At 38.7% G+C, this 20,019-nt stretch overlaps 1 protein-coding gene and 1 pseudogene across 1 annotated transcript in view; both read left to right on the top strand.

The window, feature by feature from the left end:
• The first annotated feature begins 9,189 nt into the window (after positions 1 to 9,189).
• Positions 9,190 to 9,581, top strand: LOC150001620 (ATP synthase F(0) complex subunit f, mitochondrial pseudogene; annotated as a pseudogene).
• A 9,846-nt stretch (positions 9,582 to 19,427) lies between these two features.
• CROT (carnitine O-octanoyltransferase) overlaps positions 19,428 to 20,019 on the top strand; it is a 51,975-nt gene continuing 51,383 nt past the window's right edge. Inside the window, exon 1 of the mRNA XM_090287270.1 lies at positions 19,428 to 19,517. The gene's annotated coding sequence lies outside the window, so the exon portion shown is untranslated. The remainder of the gene's footprint in view (positions 19,518 to 20,019) is intronic.

The raw sequence follows: 20,019 nt of genomic DNA, 5'->3' as shown, positions 1-20,019 counted from the left end.
AATGGAAGGGCAGATAAGGTGCTTCCAAGACAAGGTAAAGATAAAGGAGTTCATCATCACCAAGCCATTATTATATAAAATGTTAAAGGAAATTATTTAAGAAAAAGAAGAAGATCAAAACTATGAACATTAAAATGACAACGAAGTTGCAACTATCAACAAATGAGTCTAAAAAATAAAAACAAAATCCAACTAAGCAAACCAGAACAGGAACAGAATCATAGGTATGGGGATCATTTGGATGGTTATCAGCTGGGAGGGGGAAGGGAGAGAAATGGGGAAATGGTGCAGGGATTAAGAAGCATAATTTGTTGATACAAAATAGACAGGGGGAAGTTAAGAATAATATAGGAAAGGGTGAAGCCAAAGAACTTATATGCATGACTCATGGACATGAACAAAGGGGGGTGGGATTGCTGGAGGGAATGGGGGTACTGGGCAGAGGGGAGCAAAGAGAAAAGAATTGGGACAACTGTAACAACATAATCAATAAACTATACTTTTAAAAAGAGGATATAAAATGACAAAAAAAAGAATAACCTATTTAGGAATAAACTTTGCCAAGAAGAGGAAAGACTTGTACAAATAAACTATAAAACACTGCTGAAAGAGATTAAAGAAAGCACAAATAAATGGAAAGGCATCCATGTTCATGGATTAGAAGGCTTAATGTTGTTAAGATGTCAATACTACCCAAAGTGATCTACATTTTAATGCAATTCCTATCAAACCCCCAAGAACCTTTTAGCAAAAATAGAAACACTCACCTTCAAATTCACATGGAATCTCAAGGGACCCTTAATAGCTGAAACAGTCTAGAAAAAAAGAAAAAAAGTACAGAATAAATTTGGAGGACTCACAGTTCCAGGTTTCAAAACTTAACTACAGCCCTGGCTGGTGTGGCTCAGTGGGTTGAACCTGTGAACCAAAGGTTGCCAGTTCCATTCCCAGTCGGGACACATGCCCAGGTTGCGGACCAGGTTTCCAGTTGGGGGTGTGCAACAATCATTACCGTTTTTCTCACACATCAATGTTTCCTTCCCTCTCTTTCTCCCTTCTTTCCCCTCTCTCTAAAAGTAAATTTTAAAAAATAAAATCTTTTTTAAAAAAGTACTCGGAGTAGTCAAATTCATAGAGACAAAAAGTAGAAGAGTGGTTGCTAGGGGGTGGAGGAAGATGGAATGAGGAATTAGTGTTTAATGGGTACAGGGTTTCAGTTTAGGAAGATGAAAATGTTCTGTAAACGGGTAGTGGTGATGATTGCTCAGCAGTGTCAGTGTACTTAATGCCACAGACCTGTACTCCAAAAAATGATAAATGTTATGTTATATATATTTTACTCCAATAACAATGGACCAGTAACAAATCTAAGAGCTAAACCATAAAACACTAAGAAGAAAAATAAGAATACATCTTCATTACTTGTTTTTGGCAATGGATCATTAGATATGACACCAGAAGCACAAGCAACGAAATTAACAATAGATAAATTGGACTTGATCAGAATCAAAAATTTTATGCATCAAAGGACAATATTTAAGAGAGTAACACCTAGAAAATTGGAGAATATATCTGATAAAGATTTAATATCCAAAAGATTACACACACACACATTGCTGAAGCCATTGGATATCCATGGGCCAAAAAGAGAATAGAAAAGGACCTTGACCAAGCCTCATACATTATTAAAAAACTAACTTGAGATGTACAATAGGTTTAAATGTAAAATATAAAACTAAAACTTTTAGAAAAGAAGGAGAAAATATTCAGGATCTAGGTGATCCTGATGAAGAGTGCTTAAACTGGACACCAAAATATGATTCAAAAAAGAAAAATTTTATGAATAGAACTTTATCAAAATAACAAAGTTTTGCTCTAAAAAAGACCCTATCACAAGCATAAAAAGATAAGTATAGACTGAGTTTAAAAAATTGTAAATCACATTAGCTGACAACCAGCTGTATTTAAAATATATACAGAACTCTAAAAACACAGTAGTAAAAATACCCCAAACTATTGAATTAGATAATGGATAAAGTACATTGAAGAGCTATTTCACAGAAGAGGATACACAGATGGCAAATAAAAATATGTTCAACATTTCTAAACCATCAAGGAAATGCAAAACACCACCATAATGAAATATCACTACACACCTATTAGAACAGCCAAAATTTGAAAGTCAACAATACCAAATATTGGAGAAACTGGGTTTCTCATACATTGCTGGTAGGAATGTAACATGAAACAACCACTCTGGAAAACAGTTTAACAAATTCTTGGGGAACTAAACATATACTTAACATACAACCCAGCAATTGCTCTTGTGGGCATTTATCTGAGGGAAATGAAAACCTACGTTCATACAAAAATCTGTATATGACTATTCATAGCAGTCTTATGTGTAATATCCCTAATTGTAAACAAGCAAAATCTCTCTCAATGGGTGAGTGGTTAAATAAACTGGTTCACGAGAACCTTGAAATACTACTCAGTAATAAAAAGGCACGAGCTTTTTTATTGTATTTTTTCCATTACCATTTATCTACCCTATATACTCTTCCCTTTCCCCCCTGTGCCCCACAATCACCACACTGACAAAAGCATGAACTTCTGATGCACAACTTGGATGGGTATCAATAGCACCTTGACTGAAATAAACCAATTTCAAAATGTTACATACTGTATGATTCCATTTATATAACATTCTTGAAATGACAAAGTTATAGAGATAGAAAACAGAGTGGTGGTTGCCAGGGGTAAGGGATGGTGGGAGAGGGAGAGAAAACAGGTGTAATTATAAAAGGGTGATGGAATAGTTCTGTACCTTAACTACAGCTGTGATTACACAAACATTGATAAAATAAGTACACACACATTGTTCCAATGTCAATTCCCTGGTGTCTACATCACTACAAAAACTATAACGTAAGTGATATATTAAATGTAATTATTTGGGAAAACTAGAGTAAGGCTACATGTGACCTCTCTGTACTTCTTTTGCAACTTTATGTGAAACCATAATGATAAAAGTTTATTTCTATGTTAAATGTGTATAAAATTAGATAGCTTAGCCTCAAGCAATAATACATAGAGAAACAACTCCAGGTCCATTCTGGTGAATTCCAACAAAAAGTTCAAGGAACAAATAGCATCTATTTTACTCAAACTTTTCCAGAGAATGGAAAAAGAGGAAACACTACCTCATTTTACGAGGCAGGCATAACCTTGATATGAAAATCCCACAAAGACATTACTGGAAATTAACATTTTAGGCCAATGCACTAATGAACATAAGTGAAAAAATCCTAAACAATATATTAGCAAACATAATCAGCAATATATAAAAAGATAATATATTGTGATCCAAATTCAAACTTTACAAATGGATAACTTCTCCCCTTCATTTCTGTCCTTTTATTCTTTTTCCCTCTAAGGCTTACGAAAATGTGATTACATTCTCCACTACCAGGGTACTTTCTAGATTTCTATTCATTTGATTAGTATTGTTATTTATTGTCTTTGTGTGTCCAGCGCAGAAATCAGGAAGGCATTCACACAAAAAATACCTGATAAAAACTATGATATAAACAAAACAAAACAAATCAGAGACAGGGCTGAAGATGGGTCATGAAAAAAGAGGAATGGATTCAACAGACAACAAACTGGATCAGAGTCAGGGGCCTTTCTTTCCCCACCTTTGTAACCCTCCCACTTGCCATGGACAATGCCTGACTCAAGGTGGTGCTTGACATATGGCTGTCCTGAACAAATCATCATGCCTTCCATAAGAATCATGTGGAAGATGAAGAGTTAATCAGTTCTTAACAGCTGCCAAGAGAGGAGGTTTCAAAAGAGTTAATGAACATGAGGGCGATGATTTGCAAAGTGACCTAAAAGGTAATACTTATATTTAAAAATTATTTCTCTTTCAAGCTTCAGATTTTATGCAACTGAAGGTGCAGACACTTGAGTAGTTTAACTTAAAATGATATCTACTGTATCTCTTTTCAAAAACAATCTTAGACCATTTACAACTCAAGACATGAATAATATTAATGGAGATTAGAAAAATTAGAACCAAGATGAAAGGAGGATAAACAGTTAACCTTTACAGATGATCATGATGAGCATGACGTGGGCTCTGAGTATAACAGACAGCCGGGACATGTCTGCTTGTTTGCTTTGTATGTGTCCCTAAGTGCCTTATTTAAATATTGTATAATTGGCCTTTTTTCTCTCTTCTGTAATAGGAGAGGATCTAGCATCCTATTTCTTGGGTAGCCGAAGGATATTTCTGAGCTTGTTTTTCGAAGTAACCTTTAGGATTGCCCTAACTGGACTACATACTTTTGAAAATCTATTCTTCCATATAAATTCCCAGAGATAGTTCCATAGGGTTCTTGGCCACACCTGTCACTCATTTCAGACTTGAATCTGCTCACCTGATTGCACAGAAGGCAGTTGTTCACAGACTTAAACATATCAGAAGCTTCCATTCTTTCAACTTCTCTCTTCTTTATTCTTTTCATTCACTCCAGTTACATACCATAATAGTGATGCAGCGTACTAAAGGTCTTCATTGAACTGTTAATGTCTGTGGAGAATGTATGAATTTCCTGTATGAAAAGCACATCATATATTGCTAAAGTGTAAGCATTCAAGAATTCAAAGTAAATAGGTCAGGATGAAAGTAGTAGGTGGTGAAGGAGGAAGAGGAGAAAGAATGTTTGGAGAAACAATATTCTTTCTCACTCCAGATTCTCTTCTGGCCTCTGTTGCGATTGGTCTTACACACCACTGACGTGGGGAAGTATAACATGTGGAACACTGATTTGATAGCAAAGCAAATTAAAAATACTGTGATACTATGTCCTTCTCTCAAATTTTCAGATTTTCAGAAAAAAAATCTCTAATTGAAATAACTCAACAGATTGTTCTTCTCTTATTTATATGTAAGTCAGTCATACTGCTACTATAGAGTTTTAAGCATGAATTTGGGAGTCAGAGAGTATCTGCGATTGACTTATGATCCACCACTTCTAGTGATAGAACCTTGGGGAAGTAATTGGTATATTTATCTCATATTAATTTCCTGTTGCTCCCGTAATGAATTACCACAAATTTAGTGGCTTAAAAAATACAACTTAAAAAAAAAATCTTGTCATTCTGGAGATCAGAAACTCAAAAATGCAGCTAACGCCCAAATGTCAACAGAACTGCATTCCTTTTGGAAGTTCTTGGGGATAATCTGTTCCTTGCATTTTCCAGCTTCTGGAGGAGGTAGTTTGTCTGCACTTCTTGGCTCATGGCCCCCTTTCCATTTTCAAAGCAAACAGTCACAGGACTCTGACCTTTGCTTCTCTGACTCTGACCTACCTGCTTTCCTCTCATAAGGCCGCTGTGATTACATTGGGCCCACCTGAATAATCCTGGAAAACCTCCCAATCTCAGGATCCTTAATTACATTTGCAAAATCCCTTGTTCCATCTGAGTGACATAATCACTGCCCAAATCTGCACCCATATTGGGTGATATTATTGTTTTTTATATATTAATTATATAGGCCTAAACAAAATCTTACCTTTTTGTACTGTTCCAAACTGGAATGTGTTAAATGCTTACAGGAATTTAGTGAGGTTTTCTCACCAAGACAAGATTCCTTCCTCCCTCCCTCCCTCCCTTCCTCCTTTCCTTCTTACCTTCCTTCCTTCCTTCCCATGAACTCTTGGCTGAGGAATTCCTAGTCAGGTTATTGTAAAACAATGTGGACAGTCTATCCTTGAAAACACTGAATCATTGCAGTCTGGCCGACTGAAGTACCCAACTCGCAAAATGCACTCAGGTCACAATGGCCATTTAAAGCAGCAGCTGGGGCTGGAAGTCTTCATGCTGGTTGAGACTATGTTAAAATTTATGCCTGAACTTGTTCCCCTCTGACCTCTTGACACACATCCTCTGGTTCTTGAACCTCCAGCCATATGAACCTTCTATGGGTCCTCTCAGAGTCTTGAACATGATTTCCCTCTACCTAGAGTATTCTTCCAACCATCCTCACCTGATAACAATCTGGTTACCAAGTTACACCTCATAACTTATTCACCCTTCAGGTCTGAGCTTTATGTTGCCTCTTTAGACAGTCTTTTAGCACCAAGTATAAGTTAAACTATGAAGTAAAATAATATTTTGTTTCACTTAATAGAGTTTAATTAAGAACTTAATTTTTCATATTCATTTATGTATTTCGTTGGCCTGGGGCTCTTTCCACATCTGACCATCTCCATGGCTTCTAGATGCCACTCCCATAGTCTTGCTCTTGATTTTGTAATATCCTTCAAACTGTCTTTAATTCTTTCCAGGTCCTGCCCAGACTTTCACTGTGCACATGCATCCATCTGTCCGATGCTGCCACTTCCTCAGCGGCATGCCCCCTCCTCCCTTTCTCTTTTTGACAAATTCCCACTCAGACTCTTAATTTCAAGACCTGGCACTGGATATTTTTATCCTTTTAAGTTTTTTATTCTTACTTAAGATTCTTAATATGAGATCAACAGACACCTAGGTCCTGAGATTCTCACACATGCTGTGCATTCCATTTCCTTGGAGGTGCAAAAGGACTGTCTTGTTAAAGAGGCAGATTCCAGGGCCCCACTCCTGTCTCCAGTTCAGAAAGTCTCCGCAAGGCTGGGAATCTGCAATTCCTACAAGCATCCCAGGTGTTCTAATGAAAACAGTAGCCCATGCTTTGAGCAATACTGGAGGGTTTAAATGAATGAGTTTCAGGGGATCTGTAAACCTCCAGAAATTTTTTTACATTTTGTTTCAATATGTGTATTTTTCTAAGGGGAAGTTTCATAGCTATTAACAAATTATTAAAGGAGTCTGTGATAGAAAAAATGTTTTAAAGTAATGAATTATAATGTTAAATATTTACCATGAACATATATTTGTCCCTGTTAAATAAAACTCCCTCCCTATTTGAGAAATGAAACATGAACACAGGAATATCAATCTGCTTTTTATAAAGAAATCAGTTTTGATTAATGGCAAACTAAGAAGTAGTCATTATAGAAAATAAGTCATTATAGAAAAATGGAAATGGGAAGGAAAACCCACGACCCAGAATTAATTACAGTTAATGGCCTGTTATATATTTTCTTTAAGAAACAATATTATTATTGAGTCATATATACGTTTTACTGTATAAGACATTCTTAGATATTAAAAAAAGAAAATATTTTCAAATTGATTAAGGACAGTATATACACACACACACACAAAAAATAATCCATATTGCACACTTTAAGTCCTGGAATACCAGAGATTTAACATAAAGTAGAAAATATATTGTCTGTCCAGAAAAAGTTCAGCCAGTGTTACTATAACAAGAATGGTTTGTATGACATTGATGTAACCTGGCAGCCAAGGAGAGTGCACTGGAATGTGTATGTGTGAACAATGATGACCTCACTGTACTGTCAGGGGGGGCAGCAGACGCTTCTGAGTGATCATGTGTACTATGCGGCTGTCGCATTCAAAATGACTGAGCAAGTAGATCAATAAATCTGCACCAGATTTTGCATTAAGCTCCAACATTCATCTGTGGAAACTATTTTTCTTTTAAGATTTATTTATTTTTAGAGAGAGGGGAGGGAGAAAGGGAAGGAGAGACACATCAATGTGTGATTTCCTCTCACATGCCCACAACTGGGGACCTGGCCTGCAACCAAGGCATGTGCCCTGACAGGGAATCAAACCAGTGACCCTTTGATTCACAGGCCAGTGCTCAATCCACTGAGCCACGCCAGCCAGGGCATAACTATTTTGATGATTCAGAAGGCCACAGCTATGGGAAATTGGTGATTGGCAGCTTCATGACAACACGTTACTCATCCATCATGTCTCATACAGTTTTTTAGTAAAACATCAAATCACCCAGGTGACTCAGTCCCCTACAACCCAGATTTTGCACCCTGTGATTTATGTCTTTTCCAAAAACTAAAATCATCTTTGAAAGGGAAGAGATTTCAGACTGTCAATGAGATTCAGGAATATATGACAGGACAGCTGATGGCGATTGGAACTGTGTGTCTACTGTATGACAGCTGAGGTCCCAAGGTGCCTACTTTGAAGGGGACTGAGGCATTATTGTCCTATGTACAATATTTCTTGTATCTTGTATCTTCTTCAATAAGTGTCTTTTTTTCATATTACATGGCTGGATACCTTCTGGATAGACCTCATACATACATACACACATACATACTGCTGGAGGGAAGAGAGGCTTCACACTTCCATCTGTCATGTTCATTTTAACAGGAAAACACAAAACTAGTAGCTAGGAATATCTAACTTCTGGTCCCTCCTCTATTACTTCCTATTTGTATAATTCCAGATTATATTATTTAATATTAACTTAATATTTCAGGGTTTCTGATAATTGACCTCTTATAAAGATAATAGCACATAATATTTTTGAAGGCAAGACACAGGACTGTATTATATGCTGAGGTCCCACAAAAATATGTATGTGGATATAGATATAGATATATACAACCATACATACATATATGTATAATATATGCATACTTACACATATATAAGTATATATACACACATATATCTATATATGTTCAAAATTATTTATGTTAGGCCAGTTGGAAAATACAGAAAACTGTAAAGAAATGAAAATAATTCATATTCTTATAACTCAGAGATAACAGCTCTTTACAGTATTTTTTTCCACATATAAAAATTCAAGTAGCACTCACTTTGGTTTAGCATTGTGTTAGTGACATATAAAATATGTCTAATAAAATGCCTTATGTTGAATTTTTATTTAAAAACAAATATTAAGGCAAAGAATAGCATTATCTAGAAGAATTGAACAAGTAATGAAAAGAAAAACACGCACACACATACAATATTCGTATTTATCCAAGCAGTATGACAAATACACTTTTTGTAGAAATTACACACTTGGCAGCCTATAATTATTTTTCACAGTATACATGCTCCACCATAAAATACAACAAAGAGATGATGGAGACCTAGACAGACACGCTGCGTCTCCCTCCACAACTAAGAAGGAATACAACTACCTCAGAACTAGAGACAACCAGAAGTTCCAGAAAATCAAGCTGCATGGAAGTCCAACAAACAAAGATATAAAGAAGAACTACTAGAAGGGACACCCCGGACTCCAAGATGGCGTCAGTCGTACCATTGAAGGAGAAGAGACTCATGGATGTCAAACTAGGGAAGCTGCCAAGCAGGATACTGATGTGGGATTTCACTCCTAAAGGCATTGCTGGAGCATTTCAAAGAGGTTACTACCGGTATTACAACAAGTATATCAATGTGAAGAAAGGGGGTGTTGCTGGGATTTCTATGGTGCTGGCAGCTTATGTGCTTTTTAACTACTGCCATTCTTATAAGGAACTCAAACATGAGCGGCGGCGCAAGTACCACTGAAGAGGACCCAGTGTGGATTCCGTATCCCTGACCATTATCTTTGCACAGTACCCCTGAATCCTTTCATATTGTAATTAACACCTAATAAAAGATGGCTGGTAAAAAAAAAAAAAAAAAAAAAAGAACTACTCACCCAGATAGGTAGGAGGGGTGGAGCCAGGGTGGAGAGGATGTGGTGTGGTGGTGGCAGCAGCAGCAGCCTCGGCAGGCCAGCAGAAAGTTCAGTCACACATTTTAAAAAGTAGGGAGTGCTCCCAGCACCAGACCAGACCACACAGCTCACAGTCCCAGTGCCAGAGAAAATAGAGCCTCATTGCTTTTGACTGTGCAAACCAGTGAGAGTTAGGGTGGAGGCAGAAACTGCTGGTCTTTCAGCAGAGTCCACTTGTTTAAATGGCCCTCATGGTCCTAGAACATCTGCAGACCCACCCACTCTGGGAATGATGGCCAGGGCAACAGCTAGAGAGGCTCCAGTCCCATACGAAGTGGGAGAAGTGCCTGGAAAAGGGGCGAGTACTGAGCAAGCAGCATTGTTCCCTCTCTGACCCCTCCCCCACAAACAGTGCCACAACATGGTAAAATGAGTCGCCCTCTACTGATGAAAACCTAAGGTTCTGCCCCTTACAACAGAAGTGACAGCTCTACCTAAAACACAGAGGCAAACAGACACAGGAGTCTGTCAAGATGAGGAGACAGAGAAGTATGGCCCAAAAGATGGAATGGATCAAGGTTCCAGTGGGAGAACTACGCGACGAGGAGATAGCCAACCTAAAAGATGAAGAGTTCAAAACACTGGTGATAAAGATGCTCACTGGCTTGACAGATATGCTTAAGTATGGCAACCGCATAAGGGAAGAAGTGAAGGCTATGCTAAATGAAATGAAGAAAAATCCACACAAAACCAATGGTGAAGAGAAGGAAACTGGGATTAAAATCAATGATTTGGAACATAAGGAAGAAAATAACAGTCAACCAGTACAGAATGAGGAAACAAGAATTGAAAAAAATGAGAAGAGGCTTAGGAACCTCTGGGACAACTTTAAATGTGCCAACATCCAAACCATAAGGGTGCCAGAAGGAGAAGAGGAAGAGCAAGAAATTGAAAACTTATGTGAGAAAATAATGAAGGGAAACTTCCCAAATTTGGTGAAAGAAATAGACGTACAAGTTCAGGAAGCACAGAAAGTCCCAAACAAGCTAGACCCAAAAAGGACGACACGAAGACACATTATAATTAAAATGCCAAAGGTAAAAGATAAAGAGAGAATCTTAAAAAAAGCAAGAGAAAAGCAGAGATTTTCCTACAAAGGGGTGCCTATAAGACTATCAGCTGATTTCTCAAAAGGAACTTTGCAGGCAAGAAGGGACTGGCAAGAAGTATTCAAGGTGATGAAAAGCAAGGACTTACAACCAAGATTACTCTATCCAGCAAAGCTATCATTTAGAATGGAAGGGCAGACAAGGTAAAGCTAAAGGAGTTCATCATCACCAAGCCATTATTATATGAAATGTCAAAGGGACTTACTTAAGAAAAAGATCAAAACTATGCACAGTAAAATGACAACAAACTCACAACAATCAACAACTGAATCTAAAAAATAAAAACAAAATCCAACTAAGCAAACCGAATAGGAACAGAATCATAGGTATGGGGATCATTTGGAGGGTTATCAGCTGGGAAGGGGAAGGGGAGAAATGGGGAAATGGTGCAGGGATTAAGAAGCACAATTGGTTGTTATAAAATAGACAAGGGGAAGTTAACAATAATATAGGAAAAGGTAAAGCCAAAGAACTTATATGCATGACCCATGGACATGAACTAAGGGGGGTGGGATTGCTGGAGGGAAGGGGGGTGCTGGGCAGAGGCGAATAAAGGGAAAAAAAAATTGGGACTACTGTAACAACATAATCAATAAAATATACTTTAAAAAAATACAACAAAGAATGCCTTAGGCCTTTCACCTTCTGTTAGCAGTCCTATTTATGGAAACAGAAAACTGGAAAATACAGAATTGACTTGATTTGTATTTGTATTTAACACAATACTGGGCAAGGAACAGCACCCAATAAGTACTTATTTGTATAGCCTTTTACCTATTTAGCTAGTCACCTATCAGCTTCTATAAAAAGGAAGAGAGTGAACCTTATGCACAGCAGAACAAGAGTCTAAAATACTAGAAATGCTAACAAGAAAGGTTCTGTCTTAGGCAACCAGTGTTCACAAGTGTATCAAGTTGCCAGTCACAGCAACTGTCCCAGTTAACCAACTTCAGTAGCTCAGGCCCTCAGGGTGAAATTGCAGCTGAGAATGGTTCACAATTAGAAAAGGATGGAGAGTGGAAAAGATCTCTGAAGAAACAGGTTGTGCGGTCAGCTGGGTGAAGAGGTGAGAGGAGGACAAGAAGACCACTAAGGAAAGTTTCCTACAGGAGTTTGCGTGTAAGAAAGATTGGAGAATTGGCCTAAGAGGTGGTGAAATGCATTTTGTTTTCTAAGGAATTCTGTAAATTCCCTGTGGTGGATTGCATATCATACCACACCATGACCATTTCACCTTCCCATGGGATTTCTGCTCAGCAAGAGACATGGTCACAATGAACCCTGCTTTGGGACACCTTATAAAGCTCATTGGGAGTTTCTCAGAACTATAAGGAACGTGGGGACCATGGAGCTCGGAGAGGAGACATTTTATTTCCCAGAAAATGCTGTGGCCTACCTAAGGACTGAATGATTAGCTTAAAAACACAGGTCTGTTGGCAGCACAAATAGGTTTCTAGACCTTACCATGAGTGCTCTATTACCCTGCCTTATCCCCACATTATCTGAATTATAATGGCCCTGCTATGGATTCTTGAGGTCTTCAAGGCTATCCTTTAAAAAAATCATTTATTTATTTATTTTATTTGAGAGAGAGGGGAAGGGAAGGAGAAAGAGAGGGAGAGAAACATCGAGGTGAGAGAGAAACAACTGCAAGCACTCTGACTGGGGGTGGAGCCCATTACCTGGCACGTGCCCTGACCAGGAATCAAACTGGTGACCTTTCTGTTTGCGCGACCACACCCAGCTGAGCCAAGCCAGCCAGGGCTCTTCAAGGCTATTCTGAAATAGGTTCATTGTTTATTGAAGAATATTATATTCTCATCTTCAAAGTTCTATCTGGAAAAATGATAGCCCTAAAGTATAAATGGTTTTGTGTACCAAGATAAGTCTCAGAACCCAGAAAAGACACAGGAAACACTGCAGGCATTCTCAGTACTTTATATAAAATATATTTTCCTCAATAAAGCATTAACACAGTTGACATATTACTATGTAAACACTAATTTGATAATGTATTTTTAATCTTAGTGCTTTAAAACTGTTTTATCCACTTGAAGTTTTGCCATAAAAATTTCATGAAGTTGTCAAGTTTCTTTTTCTCAGGAGAATAACTAAAATTAAGGAAGAGTCCTTACATTCTTTTGGTGCCTGATTAAATGGGATATTTCCTCAAAAATATTTTTGTGTCAACTAATAAACATAGCATTAAAATCATAGTATTAAAACTTATTCATAAAATACACTCTTCAAAATGCGGGAAAAGGCATCTTTCAATGCCTTTCATTTTCCTGAAAAGTAGTGATGATCTGGAATAGCTAATTCGTGCATTGGAAAGATTGCTACTTAAAGAGAATCCTCTATTAAATATATTGGAGAAGTTGCACCCAAGAAAACCCTTAGTTTATATTTGTATAAATCCATATTATTTATATCAAATTTGTTTGACTTATTAATATGAAGTAATCAAGGAATGGAAACCAACTGTCTTCCAAGTCAGGTGAGACGTCTCAGTGAACGTTAAATGGAACACGAATAATATTCCTAGAAAGATCCCAGTCCTGATCAATAGGGACTTCTGTATTTTGACTTGCCTTTTGCAATGCAGGAACTATAACAATAATGCAGCAAGGCTCTGGGAGGGCTCTTTATCCCCCCTTCAGTAATGAATTTCTTCTTGAAAATGACTCTTCTTTGGTTCTAGCTTTTCACAGCTTATCTTCACTACACTTTCTAAAATCTAATTTTAAGCATTAGGATTTAACTTTAGTCACAGGCATAATAGGCAAAAAACAAAACAAAACACTGAAGCTCAGAAGAGGTGCAAATTATTAAAGGTGCCATGATGAAATACCACAGAATAACACGACACCTTCCCTTTTATTTTTTATTAAATCCTCAAATGGGGATATGTTTTTATTGATTTGAGAGACAGAGAAAGAGGGAGGGAGGGAGAGAGAAAGGAATTGGGGGGGGAGTGGAGAGAAAGAGATCAATTGCTTGCCTCCTGTGCATGCCCCAACAGGAGACGGAAACCTGAGCCTTTCGGTGCCCAGGAGGGGACAAAGCTCCAACCAATTGAGCTACTGGCCAGGGCCACACTTTCCCTTTTATGTAAACCCATAATGGAGTTCCCTCTGTTTAGTTTATGGTATCCTTTCTGATACCTGAGTATAGGAAGAAACAAACCGCAGAATGATGATTAACTACTCAGAAGTATTTTAAATAATCAACACCAATATCTCTTAAAGAAAATGTACATGTATCTTTTAACAGGCGAAGTACATTATAAGGTGTGTATCAGAATATGAGGCATAAAGTAATATGGAATACAAATTTTAAGGATAAATATTCAGTGATAAAAAAGTAACAAATTACAAGTCACCTTCAAAATCTAATATTTTCCCCTAAGCACTCAATGCTGATTGATAAACTAAAAATTGAAAACTATTTCTAAAATTAAAAAAAAATGGTCAGGTTTAAATGCCAGCAAGCATGACAACACAATCAGGTAGATCATCCACAATTCCACGAGTGACCATTTTCTCAGATGATTTTTCAAAGTTAGATTCTTGATAATATACCGGTAATTTGCCTAGAAATATATGGCCCATTAACTAGCCCCCATTGATGTTTCACTAGAGGGCTGACCACAGTACCAATTTTGTAAACTATAGTTATTTAAAAAGAAACTGAATATTACTGGTTCCCTTTTGAGGATACATATATATAATTTCTTATTTTTTTTGATGATATATATTGTATATTAGAAAAATCCCCAAATACACATTAACATGAATACTATGCAATATGTAGTTTATAAACCTATTAATATTCATATTGAATTTTACATTTGTGAATACTTTTTTTCCCTCATAATTGTGAAAATGATGATTTAGCTTTCTGACAGTGAAAAGAACTAAGAACATTGATACTTCCAGTTTACTAGATCAGATTGGTTTCTCAGAAGCATAATGTATATGAAAAGTCAATATTTATGTACTCTGGTGCCTCTAGCTATATTGCAAAATGCTAAGTACTTTGAAAGAAGTTGAAGGGATTATGCAAAAAATATGTACTGTATTTTTTTGCTCCATAAGACACACTTTTTTCCCCCCAAAGTGGGGGGGAAATGTCTGTGCATCTTATGGAGCGAATATTGTGTCACAGACCATGATGTATATTACCTGACCTGTCAGCGGTGGCGACAGCTATTAGGAGAGGAAGCGGTGGGCCCATGTGAAACCCCTGGGGATGCTTAAATGTCCTACTTTACTGCTGAATCTCGGGGTGTCTGGTCAGTATGAAGATAGCAAAAAAGTGATATCCGTGATTGTGAGCAACTGAGCTTCATAAATTCTGACACTAGTGATGATGAGTTCTTTGGTTCCTAGAAAACTAGAAGAGTACTCGAACCTTAAAATCTCTCATTTGTTAATGACAGTGATGATGGTTCTTAATACCACAGTTGACTGCTGTTCATTTTCCATGGTTGAAATATTATTCTGTTATATTTTATTAAATATTTTAGTATACCATTTGGTTCAGAATATTTTTTTTTTACTGTTTTTCTCCTCTAAACCTAGGTGAGTCTTATGGTCAAGTGCATCTTATAGTGCGAAAAATACGGTATATGTAACACACAGACACAGACAACAGTGTGGTGATAGCCAGAGGGAAAGGGGGTAGGGGCTGGGTAGAGGTGGGCAAAGGGGGTGAAAACTGGATGGAAACAGACTGCTAGGGGCAATGGGTGCATGATGCAGTGTGCAGATGATGTTTTCTTGAGTTGTACACTTGAAACCTGTTGGTTTTGCTGTAGAGAGAAATGGGGCCCAGGCTCTTAGTGGTAACAAACAAAGAATTGAACAGACCACAGAAAGATAAGCAAAGCAAGGGTGAGAAAGTCTGAGGCATCATAATTGACAAATCATCTGAGAAACAAGAGAAAGCTAAGACCAGAAATACTCTCCAATACTGACCATCAAAATATCCAGGAAAATTAGTGGAAAACCTGACCATCAGAATCCACTTAGAGAGAGACCAAATCCTGAAATGGCCCCATATCTTCCTGTAGCTGAAGTGGTCAGGTAGAAAGAGAAAGCACATTATATTGTGTTAGGAATCATCTCAAAAGTTCCAAGTTAATTACTGGTATTTCTTTGCTCCTGGTAGCTAATCCCGTCTCTATTCCAACCCCTTGGCCTAATCATCAGGGTTAAGATAAAAAGGAAAAAAGGGATAGGGACTCTAATGGTACAAATGCCAAAGGCAAAATCATCCCTACTCACAAAATCCTCATTTCTTACAGGAATCAGCGGAATAGTAGCTTCAGGCTTTGTTCTTGGCTTCACCATCCCAAGATACAGGAGCAGGCCATTTCTTGCCAGGGAATGGCTCTCTTCTCTTGAACAGTTACAGACTTCATAGCGTTTTTACATAAGCTTCTACACATGCAATTTCCCACAATCCTTCTTCGTTGCCCAGTTGGAGAGGAAAAGAACAATGCTCATTATTATCAGGAGTCACAAGGAGAATCTCAGACTGATGACAGCTGCAGTGTCTCAGGATTTACTACTCTATCTCCTGCCTCAGTTTTGTGAACCAAGTTCACCCCAATAAATTCCATTAAACATTTAAAAAATATAAAGTTCTGTTTAGTAAGAAGGGATTTTTCTGAGATATAAAAACATCATAGTTATCTTAACTCCCCTAGAATTTTGGGAGTCATCTTTAAAAAATTGATTTTAGAGAGAGAGGAAGGGAGAGAGATCTACCTATCTATGCATTTCTTGGTTGATTCTTGTAGTATCCTGATCTCAGATTGTACCTGCAACTTCGGTGCCTGAGGACAACGCTCTAACCAACTGAGCAACCTGGCCAGGGCTGGTGGTCAATTTTTATATACAATAAATATAACCAAAGGCAACCAAATCAATGATTAGTTCTAAAAAGAGGCCTTTGCATGTTCATCTGCTGTTGGTAGTGGAGCTAACTGTCAGTTAGGCTGACCTTTTTGCATTCAACATAATTTAATTCGCTTTGGCTGCTTCCTAAAATGACCATCCCTCTACTGTTTCCCCTCCCCATTAAAAATAAAAGATCAGTTTCTTCAATATGTTCATTTTACACATCTGAATGAAAGTAGGTTAAAGACATGTCCCATAGATTAGAGCTATTGATACTATACCTCATTACTTCTTAGGGTCATAAGTTTTAGCAGTAAGCTAGCTATGCAGATCAAAATGTGAACCTCTACAGTGGTTCTCAACCTTCCTAATACCTCGACCCTTTAATGCAGTTCCTCATGTTGTGGTGACCCCCAACCATAACTAAAGCATAGTGATTAATCACAAAAACAATATGTAATTATATATGTGTTTTCCGATGGTCTTAGGTGGCCTCTGTGAAAGGGTTTTTCGACCCCCAAAGGGGTCGTGACCCACAGGTTGAGAACCGCTGCTCTAGTATAATATTTTTATACTTTTTATGGTGGAACTTACAGAGCTAATAGGACTAAATATAAAAGATCTCATAGACCAAAAATGAAAGATTTTTTTAATAGCAACTTAAAAAAACCTTATTATCACTTATAGTATTTTTCAACTTTTTCTCCAGAAAAATATTTTGACTCACAATTTTTAATCTTGGGACAAGTTCTTATTATCAACATCCTTTATGTGCCTGAAACATCTTCCTCACTAGACAATATCTCCCAATCCATTCAAAGAAATGCAGACTAGTTCAAATTTTAAAAAACAATAATTTATTTATTTATTTTTAGAGCGAGGGGAAAGGAGAAAGAGAGGGAGAGAAACATCGCTGTGTGGTTGCTTCTCACTCGCGCTCCCAACTGGAGACCTGGCGTGCAACCTAGTCATGTGTCCTGACTGGGAATCGAACCAGCAACACTTGGCTCGCAGGCCAACGTTCAATCCACTGAGCCACAGCAGCCAGGGGTGACTAGTTCAAATTTAACCTGAACATAATATAATTTGGAATCTACCATTAAAATATATATTATACGTTTTGAAGAAAAACAAATTACTTATAAATATATGCTTTTTGGTGTTATTGGTACATCTGCTTATTAGTATATTTTAGAAGATTACTTTTGTTTCTCCTGAACAATCAACTCTCTGTTCAACTCATTTTCATCAAGTTCCACAGTTTTTTTTTCCCAGAATCTAGAAATCTTTACAGAAATATCTTGTTTCCCATTAAATAAATATCAAGAATGACAGTGAAGCTACTGACCCTAAATGCTATGCCCCCAACAGGCATTAAACATGCATAAACTTTTAAAGAGGTGCTAAAATTCACTAGAAAGAAGAAAAAAGTTCAATGAAGGTTTTCGAGCTTTTTATTATTAAGGATAAGCAAATTTTAACATTCAAAACTGTACATAAGTTCTTTACTGCTTCAGATATTACTAATAAAAATTTACAATCCCTTATCTTAAACTTTCTGGCCTAATATATTTCAGAATTCAGAACGTTTAATGGAAAGCTGTGTCGGTCAAATATTTTGCAACACCTCCAGCAAGGACTGGAACTGCACTGTAATCAAACATTAATATTTCTGTAGAAAACTGATTAATATTCACACCAAATGAATATTCAGTTCAGATCAGATTTTACTAAAGGAGTTAAGAAAGATAAAGAATTGGAACCTGTAATGACACGTTAATTTGAAATCTCATTCTTTCTATTCGATCTCTAGTTAAAGCCACTGCAAACTATTGTGTTTTACTTTCACACACACACACAAGTTATTTAATATGAAACAGTCGATTTTATTTCAGGAGGTAAATGTAAGATAGGTTAACCCGTGAAACAAAGTACTTAAAAACTCCTTTTTTTTTTGGCATGATAGTAAGACATCAGATCAACCCCAAGTTTGCAGTGCGAGCATCCCTGGGGGCTGCAAGGACCTCAGGCATCACGAAGACCTGTAGGAGGGTAGGGAGACCCGGGTTGGCGCAGAACGCTGCAGCATGTCCACGCTGGGCCAACTTCAGACTCAGTGGAGGAAGGTTAAGCGAGGTCCAATAGGGCTGTTCCCTTATCAGGACACGGGGTGAACAATAAGATTGCTTTATAATGCATTGGTCTAACTTCTTGCTTGGGGTTTGCAGAAAAGGTCTCACTGGGAAGGGGGAGGAGCGGCTGGTAAATCGGAGCTGAGGCTAGAAGAGGAAGGGAAACGGGTCGCCGAGTCTTGAACAAGTTGGGTGAAAAGGTCTGAGCCACTGTTTCCCGCGTCCACCCCAAAGGGTTAGGTACCTGTGTGGGCGGAGCGTGGCCTGCCGGAGACCTCGCCGCGTCCCCGGCCAGGGCGCTGGGCTCCGCCTGCAGCATGTAGTTCACTGCGGCCAGGCAGGGCTTGGACCGTTCATCGGGTAACCGCCGAGCTGTTCCCAGGCCCGCAACCTAGAGCCCAGCCCTGAGCCCAGGACGCCCGCAGGAGGTGGGGCCGGCTCCCAACACAGCGCAGGCCCGGCTGGCTCCACCCACCTGGGGCGGGACCTTCGCGACTTCTAGCCAATCCTCGCTCCCCGGTGACTGTGGGGTGGGACCCTCGCGGCTTTCTATCCAATCCCCGCCCCTCGGTGGCCGGGGGGCTGAACCCTCACGGTTTTCCGTCCAATTTTTCGCTTTTCTGAGGCCTTAAGGGAGCGGGCAGGCGCGGCTGTCTGCTGCGGCGGAGTGGGCGAAGTATGCGGGGTGAGGACAAGCGGGTTCCTGGAGATAACGCTCCTTCCGTCTTCTAACTCTTCGGGGGTGGGGGAAAGTTAAGCAGTGTAGAACAGAGTTAAATAATGCAGGACGGCGGAGGTGCCAGGACTCGGCTAGGGAGCCGGGTCACTAGGCGTCTTGCCTGCGGGGGTCGGAGAGGTAACCTAGGCGTCGGGCCGCTGGGCTGGTCCGTCATGATGTTTGGTTATATTTCTCTCACTTGGCTGCTTCTCGAGTGTGCAGAGCTGACCTTGGGTTGGTGGGAGGAGTCTCTGAGTTCTCGTCACCCTCTGCGCCCCCTGTTTCTAGAGCCAAGTCTTGAACTCTGTCGCCGGCACCAGATACCGATCGGGGCACCCGGAGGCTCGTTGTATCCCGTGGACCTGTCTTAATGGAAGGGAGGAAGGTTGTTTGACACCTAGTGAACCCTATAGTAATTTTTATCCAGTTTTCTAGTAGATGGACTTTACGCGTATGTTTGCAGTGCTTT

Source organism: Furipterus horrens, unplaced genomic scaffold, assembly GCF_987537825.1.
Source record: "Furipterus horrens unplaced genomic scaffold, mFurHor1.1.pri manual_scaffold_9, whole genome shotgun sequence".
Classification (NCBI taxonomy): Eukaryota; Metazoa; Chordata; class Mammalia; order Chiroptera; family Furipteridae; genus Furipterus; species Furipterus horrens.
Note: the sequence above shows the minus strand (reverse complement) of the source record. Positions and strands in the feature narration are given on the sequence as shown.